Source organism: Microcebus murinus, chromosome 15, assembly GCF_040939455.1.
Source record: "Microcebus murinus isolate Inina chromosome 15, M.murinus_Inina_mat1.0, whole genome shotgun sequence".
Classification (NCBI taxonomy): Eukaryota; Metazoa; Chordata; class Mammalia; order Primates; family Cheirogaleidae; genus Microcebus; species Microcebus murinus.
Window position 1 is genome coordinate 34,502,574 of NC_134118.1, and position 10,937 is coordinate 34,513,510.

The window sequence follows — 10,937 nt, forward strand, 5'->3', positions numbered from 1 at the left end:
GTGTAACAGATTCTAAAGCACAGAATTGACTTACCAGAAACCCTGGAGTAGCAGGAGATAAGGACCTGCTCATTTTTCTTCTCCCTAAATCTCATTTATCGCCGTGCTACCAAAGCCACATTTTTTTTTCTCTCGAGAATATCTAGAATCCCTGTTCACATGGTTCACAGTCTTTTTGTTACTCCATGTTTCTATGTCATGAAGCTATGAGGAAAAACTGAGCACGGCAACAGTTTCTAACTCAATCGTGAGGTCGAGACGTTATTTTCTTCACGTTGATTAAATAGGAGGGGTATCAGTGAATGTCCCTCCAATCATTTTCCCTCATGGCACCTCAAAATGGTTCCAATGCTCCCCATTTATGCTCCGCCATATAATCCCCACCCTTTCTGAAAGCCTATTGTTTGCTTCAAAGTCATTCATTTACAAGACAGATGTGTCAGTATGATGACTTTAGGTAGACTCCTAAAGGTAGAAGCAAATTCTCAACACCAGGGGGGATAAAATGAGGAAGGCAGGGTAAGAAGGTAGAAAGTTCTATTTCCAGAGCTACCATTGTGGGAATTATGCAGTTACAATTAGAATTTTCCAGCTTTTGAATAGCAACTCCCTATATCCTCTTCCACACAGCCCTTGGTAACCCCCATTCTACTCTCTGCTTCTATAAATTCAACTGTTTCAGATTCCTCCCATAAGCTGAAATCATGCAGTATTTGTCCTGCCGTGACTGTTTTTTCTCACTTAGCATAAAATACTTCAAGCTCTTCCATGTTGTCCTATAGAGAAGGAGTTCCTTATTTTTCATGCAGAATAATATTTTCTCGTATGTATTTTTTACCACATTCTTTACCCATTCATTCACTGATGGATATTTAGGTTGCTTCCATATATTGGCTACCCAAGTAATGCTATAATGAACATGGAAGTACAGTAGTCCCCCTGTATCTGTGGGGGGGGCACATTCCAAAACTCTCAGTGGATGTCTGAAATTGTGAATATCCCTGAACTTTATATATACAGTTACCTCTTGAACACCATGAGTTTGAATTGTGCAAGTCCACTTATACACAGATTTTTTTTCAATAAATATATTGAAAAAATTTTTGGAGTTTTTTGACAATTTGAAAAAAACTCACAGACAAATCACATAGCCTAGAAATATCCAAAAAGTTTTCTATTTTCTTTTTTATAAAAAGTTAGGTATGTCATAAAACATATGAAGATACTAGTCTATTTTATTACTTACCACCATAAAATATATACAAATCTATTATAAAAAGTTAAAATTTATTAAAACTTATGCACAAAAACCTCACAACCCATACATGGTGCCATTTGCAGTGAAATAAATTTAAACAAATGTAAAGAGGCAGTATTAAATTATAACTGCATAAAACTGTAGTACAGTGTGTACTATAGTAATAATGTTGTAGCTCCCTCCTGATGCTATTGTGGTAAGCTCAATAGTTATATATGTGATGCTAATCATCTCTGTGTAACCAGTTCCTCTCCCCGGCAAATTGTATATCACACTAAAAATTCATTTCTCATGGTTCTTGTGTATTTTTCATTGTGTTTAGTGCAATACCATAAAACCTAAATAACATCGTGGGACTCACATAAAGTGCCACTAGTGATGCTAGAAGTGCTCCCAAGAAGCAGAGAATAGTTTACAGGAAAAATTTGAATTTCTTGATAGGTCCCATAGATTAAGGTCTGTGCCTATGGTTGACTGTTATTTCAAGATAAATGAATCCAGTGTAAGGCCCATTGTTAAATAAAGAAAATTCGTGAATCTGTCACTGCAGCTATGTCAGCAGGCAAGAAAACCTTACACTTTTTCCAAAATACATTTTTATCTAATATTGAAAATGCAGCTTTTATGTGGGCACAGTATTGCTATAAGAAAGGCATGCCGACAGACCCTAATATGGTTTGAGAAAAAGCAAAGTCATTACATGACAACTTAAAGCAAAAGGAAGGTGAACAATCTAAAGCTGCAGAATTGAATGCCAGCAAAGGGTGGTTTAATAAGTTTAGAAAGAACTTTGGTTTTAAAAAGGTCAACATAATAGGAAAAGCAGCTTCTGCCAACCAAGAGGCAGCAGATGAGTTCCCAGATACCATTGAGAAAATTATTGAGGAGAAAGGATATCTGCCTGGACATGTTTTTAATGCAGGTGAAAGTACCCTATTCTGGAAAAAAAAAATGCTACAAAAGACATTTATTAGTAAGGAAGAGAAGTGACCACTAAGATTTAAGGCCCAAAGAAACAGGCTAACTCTACTCTGTTTTGTGCAAATGCAATTGGTTTAAGATCAGCACTGCCCTTATCTATAAAGTGCTAATGCTCGATCCTCAAAGGGAAAAGATAAACACAAGCTGCCAGTCTTTTGGTTGTACAAAAACAAAGCCTTGACAAAGAGAACCCTCTTTCTGGATTGGCTCATCGTTTTTTTGTCCCTGAAGTCAGAAAGTATCTTGCCAAAAAGAGACTGCCTTTTAAAGTTCTTTTGGTACTGGACAATGCCCCTTGGCCACCCAAAACCCCATGAGTTCAACATGGAAGACACGCAAGTGGTCTACTTACTCCCAAACACAATGTCTCTAATTCATCCTCTAGATCAGGGCGTCATAAGTACCTTTAAGGCTCATCACACACAGTAGTCTATGAAAGTGATTGTCAAAGCTATGAAAGAGAACCCTGATAAAGAGAACGTCATGAAAGTCTGGAAGGATCACACCTTTGAAGATGCCATCATTGTTATAGAAAAAGCTCTGAAAGCTATCAAGCCCGAAACAACAAATTCCTGCTGGAGAAAACTATGTCCAGATGTTGTGCATGACTTCACAGGATTTACAACACAGCCAATCAAGGAAATCATGATAGAGATTGTGGTTATGGCAAAAAAATAAAAGGTGGCAGGTGAAGGGTTCCAACATATGGATCTTGGAGAAATTCAAGAGCTAACAGACAACACACCGGAGGAGTTAACAGAAGACAACTTGATGAAGATGAGTGGGTCCGAACCAGTGCCAGGTGACGAGGAAGAAGACATAGCAGAAGCAGTGCCAGGAAGCAAACTGACATGAGACAATTTGGCAGAAGGGTTTCTGATTATTCAAGTCTGCTTTAGACTTCTTTTAAAACGTGGACGCTTCTAGGATATGCACACTGAAACTGAAGCAAATGGTGGAATAAGGATTGGCATCGTATGGAAATATTTTTAGAGAAATGCAAAAGCAAAAGAGTCAGATGGAAATCACGATGTATAAAGTCACACCGAGTGTACCTGCCTCCCCTTCCACCTCCTCCACCTCTTCTAGCTCTGCCACCCCTGAGACAGCAGGACCAACCCCTCCTCTTCCTCCTCCTTCTCAGCCTACTTAATGTGAAGATGAAGATAAAGATATTTATGGTGATCTATTTGTGCTTAATGAATAATAATTATATTTTCCCTTCCTTATGATTTTCTTAATAACATTTTCTGTTTTCCAGCTTACATTATTATACGAGTACAATCTATAATATATATGACATACAAAATATGTGATCATTGATGGTTTATATTATTGGTATGGTTTCCAGTCAACAGTAGGCTATTAGAAGTTAAGTTTGGGGGAAGTCAAAAGCTATATGTGAATATTTGACCACCAAAGTTTAGGGGTTTGGCACCCCTAAACTTTATGACCTTTAAGGATCAACTGTACTATGCACAAATTTCTTTTCCTTCTTCACAATTTCACAAATAGAAGATTTGTTCTTATTGTAGATCTTAGCAACCTCAGCATATGATTTTTTCTTTCCTTATTAAGTCAAGAACTTTCACCTTTTCACTTAAAGGAAGCACTGTAAGGCTGGCTTCTCTTTGGCATACCCCAACTGCCAGCATATTACCTTCTCGGTGATGGAGTCTCCGTGTGGACCAACTCATTTTGGTCTTCAAGATGCTTATAAAAGTATGGCTCTTATAGAGACAGCTGAAGCATTAGCAATGTCTTTTAACATTTATCTGTGTATCTGGCAGGCACATTTTGAAGAGTGTCCAAAGGTTAAGAACTGGGCAAAGAGAATAATAAAAGTCTTCCAAATTGACAGCCTCACAGTTTTACATGGTGATCATCTGTCAAGTAAATAGTATAAATTAGGCAAAAAAGATGCTAATGAGATCCCCTGTCCTATGTAGTACATTATTTCAAGTTTCCAGTGAACACACAGAGGAAGGCTTCAGTTGGTGGTGTAAATCACTGGGCAAAACAAGGCTGTAAGAGGTTATCCTCAAGTGACCAAACTAAGGCATAATGTCCCTAGGGCTGGCATAATTATTTATAAATTAAACCAATTTCTAATTTTTCTGAAAAATGAGTTTGAATTATGCCTTCTGGGAACTTAGTATGTAGGAGGAAGTAACAGATCATAAGTAACCTAGTACGTGTTACAAACAAATATGGTCATATAAAATGTCAACCCTTTGTAATAGCCAAGGGCAAAACACCAGAAATTAACTCAGTAAAAACATTTATGCAGAAGGTAAGTTTATGTGGGCTATGCATATAGCCTTATGCACTGAGTTGAAAGTTGGTTAGTACCTAAAAATCATAGCAGAATGACTACTCTTAAAGCGGCTTCTTTAGACATAAAATTGTGAACATGAGATTTTTGGGGGGATGCTTTATAATCATCAGCTCAAGACTGGGCCCTCCAGTAAAAACTCATTCCAATCATTGCTTATGATAAAATGATGCAACAATAAAAATTACTAATGATAACAGCAAAAACTAACTCTTGCACACATCATGTGCCAAGTACTATCCTAAGTTCTTCACATGTGGTAACTGAATCAATACTAATAACAAATGAAGGAAGTGCTAGTATTATTTTCTTTTTCTAGAGAGGTTTATACGTTTCCCCCAGTGTCACACAGCTCCGGAAAGATGAAGTTAGAGTTCAAACACAAGATTCTACCTCCACATTCTATGCCATTCACAAATTTTGGTACATTTTTCCCAAAAGAAAGATCCATGTGATTTAGATGAGAGAGTTAGCTAAGCTTGACAGTCTGTTAAGTAGGTTTAAATGCATTTTGTGTATAGAGTTTGCACAACTTTAAAACAATAACTAATGTACAAATTAAACACAAAACAATGATAGCAAAGAATTCATATTAATGATATTAATTTAATCTAAGGGATGATATTATTTTGCTAAACCTAAAACTACAGTTGGTTTCAATGATAAAATGACATAACCAAGCCCCACTTATATATTAAATCAGTTTCTGAATTGCCCTTTAATTATACTAATGTAGAGGTTGACTATTGGCATGAGTGTGTTACACAACTTCATGGAGTTGCCATAGAGTTTATTTTCTAGGTCGATTACTGTTCATTTCAAAGTATAGGGTGAAGCCCTAAATTAAGTTTAAGAAGCACCATTTCAGTGTCTGCAGTTTGTGAATGTGCATATATGCTGGTGTTACACAGAGCCACAAGTATAGAGCTTATAAACTCTGACTTCCAAAAGATTTTCTTAGAATTTAAGTTGTAAGAGAAAAGAAAGGGACAAGAGATAAGAAGTAGGGCAGGGCCATGCAGGAGGACAAAGAGCTGACATAATCGGGTTCCGTGAAAGAGAAAGAAATGGAGAGATAGATATATGGTGGGTAACCAAGATTGTCAACAACAATATATAAAACAATTATCGTTAAAATCAAGAACAAAATAAGTCTTCATTGCTTACATATGCATTCTTATCATATGTCTTATCAGTGTCCCTGTCTCCCTTCTTCTACAATCCTGAGGAATATTTTTATCACTTATTTTGTGAATGCAAGTTCTTCCATAGCTCTAGAAACATTTTTAAGAAAGAGGGAATCCCACCTCATTCTTTTTTTTTTTTTAAGTGTAAATGTTTTTTTAAAAAAAAGTGGTAAAATAATTTGGTGGTTGTTTATTTTTGGTACAAGAAAATAGTGTGGGATGTTAAATTATGGGAGACTTTGTCTTGAGTGTCAGCTTAATGTTCCATAGATGGGCATTAGTTTTTATGTCCTATTATACAGAGCATACTAAATGGCATATGGACTCCCAGGCCTGCATTAAATATCTTGAACATTTTAAATTACTTCTAATTCCATGCTGGTTTTTAGTAGAATTGTTGCCTAAAGAAAACCACTCCTTGATCATGGCTCTCCCTGTGAGGATTGCATACACTGTAACATCTTTGGCCATGGTCATGCTAGTCCCGTTTTCCTAATAACTTTGTTAATGTGCTGTGACAGATTGAAAAATTGAGTATGTAGTATATATGTTAATTGCGAATTGGTGAGACTTATGTAACAGCTTGTCAACATTTGAAGACACTGGTACTTGATATCCTCTTAAGGAAAATTTGCCTCCAAATATTAAGCTGGAAAGTCACTGGAATAACTGTTTAAAGAAGAATTAAAATCAATGGCATTTTAGATTTTTGGTACTTATGTTAAGAATTGTTACAAATTGAAGGGTCTCTACTGATCCTCAACACAACCAATAAAATCTCAATGACAAAAGAAGAAAAAAAAAAAAAAAAGAATGTGCTCCTGACTGTCACAATGCAGATTTTGTTTTGTTTATTTGTTTAATTTGGCATGTTTTTACTATCAAGTATGTGTGAGGACAAATTCTTTTCTTCCTTGTCTCTATTTTAACTCCTTTAAAAATTTCATTTGTACAAGACATTGTGATTATTTGTCTTAACACGGAGTAGGCATATTTGATATAAGTAAATACAAATAAATTATATGGCAGTGTTAGGTTATAACATAATCTTGATGATTCAGTATATGTTTACAATACACTTTAAAAAATTTTTTATAATAAAAAATGTAAAAATTCTCATAAAATGCTCTTGGACCCACTAGACTATTTTCAGAAACCCCCAAACACAGTTTGAAAAATAAGTTGTGGTGAGAGACATATGGGACAATACTCTAGGACTCCAACACTCCATAACACTCTGGATGGTGAAGGCAAAAATCAAAAAGAAAGAAAACTGACAAAACAGAGAATGTTCACTCTTTGGAGAAGAGCTGAGTTCACTCTTTGGAGAAGTGGATGGATTTAAGGTTTAGTGGGGAAAAAATAAAAACAAACCAGACTCTTCTTTTAGCTTCTTCCACTCAAACTGGCAGTAGTGCTGAATAGCTGTTGTTGCCCACAATGATCTAGGTAGCCTATTTATGCAGACATTGTACTATGATTTCTCCTCTTGGACAACACATTTCTAAATGAGTATTTTATATTTTCCAAGCATAATTTTGAATGGATTGCATTATTTACATAGCATTGGAAGTGTTTGCTCAAGAGCAAATGACTTTCCTTCCTCTTTAGTCAATCAGAAATAACTCATCCAGCCCTTCATTTAACAAGTTCATGGTAACTCCAGACTAGATCATTGGAAAAGGTACGAGAAGACTTTGGATGGTGGCGAAGTCACCTCTCCCTCTAGTCCTCTGCCTTCAGCCACCCTAATTGTGATGGTGGCTGTGTGACTGCCACCAACTATGTTAGCATGGCGGACAGAGTGTGCCAGCAAGAGAGACTTGCGCCTCATTACTCTGAAAGCAAATTAGGAGGATTAATGTGCTTTGGCTTCAACATGAGACATTTTTAAAAACACATGTTCTCTGGTTGCCTTAGGTCTCCGGAGAGTTGGCTCATCTGTTTTAGGTCTGCCAACGAACGGAGAAGCTGAGAGGGGTAATACTCACCCCACACAGCCCCTTTGCAACCACAGGTGGCTCAAGCAGCAGGGAAATCCAAACACTGCTATTGGATTGCGCAAATAGCTTTCATCGGTAAGCCTGTTAAAGGTCACTGGGGCCTTACATTTCTGAAGATAATATTTTACCCTGGCTTTTATATTGGCACCAAGAACTCAAGGCAGGGACTTGTGGTCAGTCTGGCACAGGGCTTCAGAAGTTTTGCCAGGGACAGTTCTCACATCCTTTGATGAAATACTGCATTTAATATAAAGCATGGTGCCTTCCTTTCAAATCCAAAGCCATGGCTTGTCAAAAAGTTCTCATAAAATTATGAGTATACATGGGAGAGCAAAAGGAAGAGGACTCCATGTACCCTTTGCGAGTGGGAAGTGAGTCAATGAGCATTGGGGAAGTGACTGTGTAAGAGAAAATTACCGTTTGGGACATGAAGGCTGAGGTTAGTCAGGACCTACCGTTAGGGCTAATGCAATACCCCTGTGGCTTCATTAATCCCCAAATGGATCGAATACAAGCCCAGTACGCTCAAGTGCTTACTCACTGCTGCTTCCCCGCTAATGAATTTTAAATTATTTGCATCCCTGTACCTTTTATGAGAGTTCTGGTAAGGATCTACAATGGGAATTCACGCAGCTTAATCACTATTCACCTTACTGAAAATATAATGCCTTAAAGGCTGATGGTGAAACCAGTCTAGATCTCAAAAGTTTCTGACTGCTGCTGCCGGAGGTAATTAGTGGTGGTTCCACTTCTTTGCAACAGGTGGCCCTGTCATGCTCCTATGTGCAAGAAAAGGAGGCTCTGCTCACAATAGGATACTTAGGGGAAGCAAGCAGCTCTCTGAGTGACTTGGGATTTACTCCTTTGTTTTTAAAAATGCATTAAGATTGGTAGTTTCCAAGCAAAGTGGCCTGGGAGGATTTTATTGCTTTGGTCAATTTAAAAATCACGAATACAAATTAGGAAGCCAATAATTTAATGTTCTCTTGCTTTAAATAGTCCACAGGTAGATTGAGAACTGAAAATCTTATTTGTTCGTAAGAAATCAGTACTGTAAAATTATTTTGGAGAAAAAATATAGATTTTGTATAGGATTATGTAACTTTAAACTTTAGCATTGCTATTTATCTATCGAAAGCATAAAATAAATCCTTTTCTGCTTTATAGTGGAATAATGAATAAAATCTATTAACACTAATGACTTTCTGACTTTTATTTCATTCATAGTGGAAATACCACATCACAAAAATGGATGCATAGTTATAAAGATATATCCTAATACACATAGAACCAGAGTGCTATTTATTTTTTGCCAAGAAGGATGTACAATTTCTTTTAAAAACATTGTGTCCTGAAATATGTATCTATAAAGCAAATAATTTTGAATTAATCAGGTATGTTGTGCAAATTAAAGTCTTTTAAAAATGAACAGATACATCTATCTAAGCTGAAAAAGGAAAACAAAATTAAGCAGTATATGAGCAACTTGGTAAAATCACATTTCAGAGTGGTTAGTGGTATGAACTTTTAAAGTTAAATTTGTCTGGCTTAAATTATCAGCTAGGAAACTTTGGAGAACTTACTTAACACCTCTAAGTCTCAATTTCTCCATCTTTCTAATTAGGTAATAATTCTTATTTTATAAGTTTTTATAACGCTTAAATTAATTTTTAAAAGATTGTAGCTCAGAATTTTATAGGTGCATATTTTCAATAATTGGTACTCATTAGATTTACTTAGTCAAAATTAACGTGACTAATATTTAATGAGATCTATTGTGTGCCAGACATGATTTGCTAAGTCCGTAGGCATAAACTGGTGAGCAAAAGCAAGCATAGTCCTAACCCTTCCAGAGCTCCGCAGTCTAGTGGGGTACATAGTCATTAATCACATAATCCCACAAATAAATTTAGAATTATAAATGTGAAAAGTACACTGTAAAAGCATATGACACAGAAATTAAATTAGCTAAAGAAACCAAAGAAAGTTTCCTTGAGAAAGTGACAACTTAACTGAAATATGAAGGGAAAGTAGAAATAAAATGAGTAAAAAGAAGAGATTTAAAGACTTTCCAGGCAGCATTTATGAAACCAGGTGGAGTGAGGAAACAATGCTCATTAAGGGACTGAAAAGAGAAACATTGTTACAGAGCCACTACCCCTGAGAGAAGAACAAGGAGTTGAGGTGAGGCTGCCCTAGGAAGGGTTGTTTCTGTCTCCAACAATTTTGAAGAGATTAAATATAAAGCAGTAAGATAAACAACTCTTCATTTGAAGAGATGACCATACCTGCAATGGAAAGAATGAGGTGGAAAGGAATGAGAGTGGACATGTGTGTAAACCAATGAAGAAGCCACTTAAGGAGCATAGGCAAGATATATGGTAGCTTGAACTAGAGTCATAGTGGAAATGGAGAGAAGTGGATGGATTTAAGAAAGTGGATTGAGTTAAACTGTGCAGGACTTGGTGTTGAATTGGATATGGGCTTTATTGCTAAAGGCCTGTAAAGTTATCTAACAATCTCTTGTCCTTTCACTCTCTTGTCTACACATCTATTTCGTACCTCCTCTTTCAACCCCTTGCACTTACCTTCCTCATCCTCATGCTCAGCAGATGACCTTGTTCATGAGTCCCTGAGAAAATGGAAGGCATCGAAAGAAAAGTTCTGGACACTCAAAACTGCACCTACCAGTACCTGCACCCACATATTCTACCCTCCTGCTATTTCTGGGGTTGTACTATGTAAGCCCCGCTCTCAGCTAGTCCTTCTGTAGGTGCACCTGAACCCTCCGACACTCAACTTCTCCAGCAAGTCTGCTCTTTTTTTCTCCTCCCTCTCTCTCTATCTTTCTCACTCATCATCTCATTAGTGTACAAAGGTGCCATTTTTCTCCCATTTAAAACAAACACTTGATTCATGTTTGTCCAATAGCCACTGCTGCAATTTTTTTTTGGTGTGATTTTAAGCAAAATTCCTCCAAAGAGTCATTTGTACTTTTTTCTCCAATTCCCCTATTTCTACTATGTCTTTAAACCCACTCCAAACCTGCACCATTGCACCAAAGCTTTAAAACATCATAAGCAACAAGGTTTAGTTGTGTACAAGTATGTATGGTGGGGCTAAGAAACACAGGAAAAGACTTAGAAGGAATGTGAAACCCTTAATCACAATCT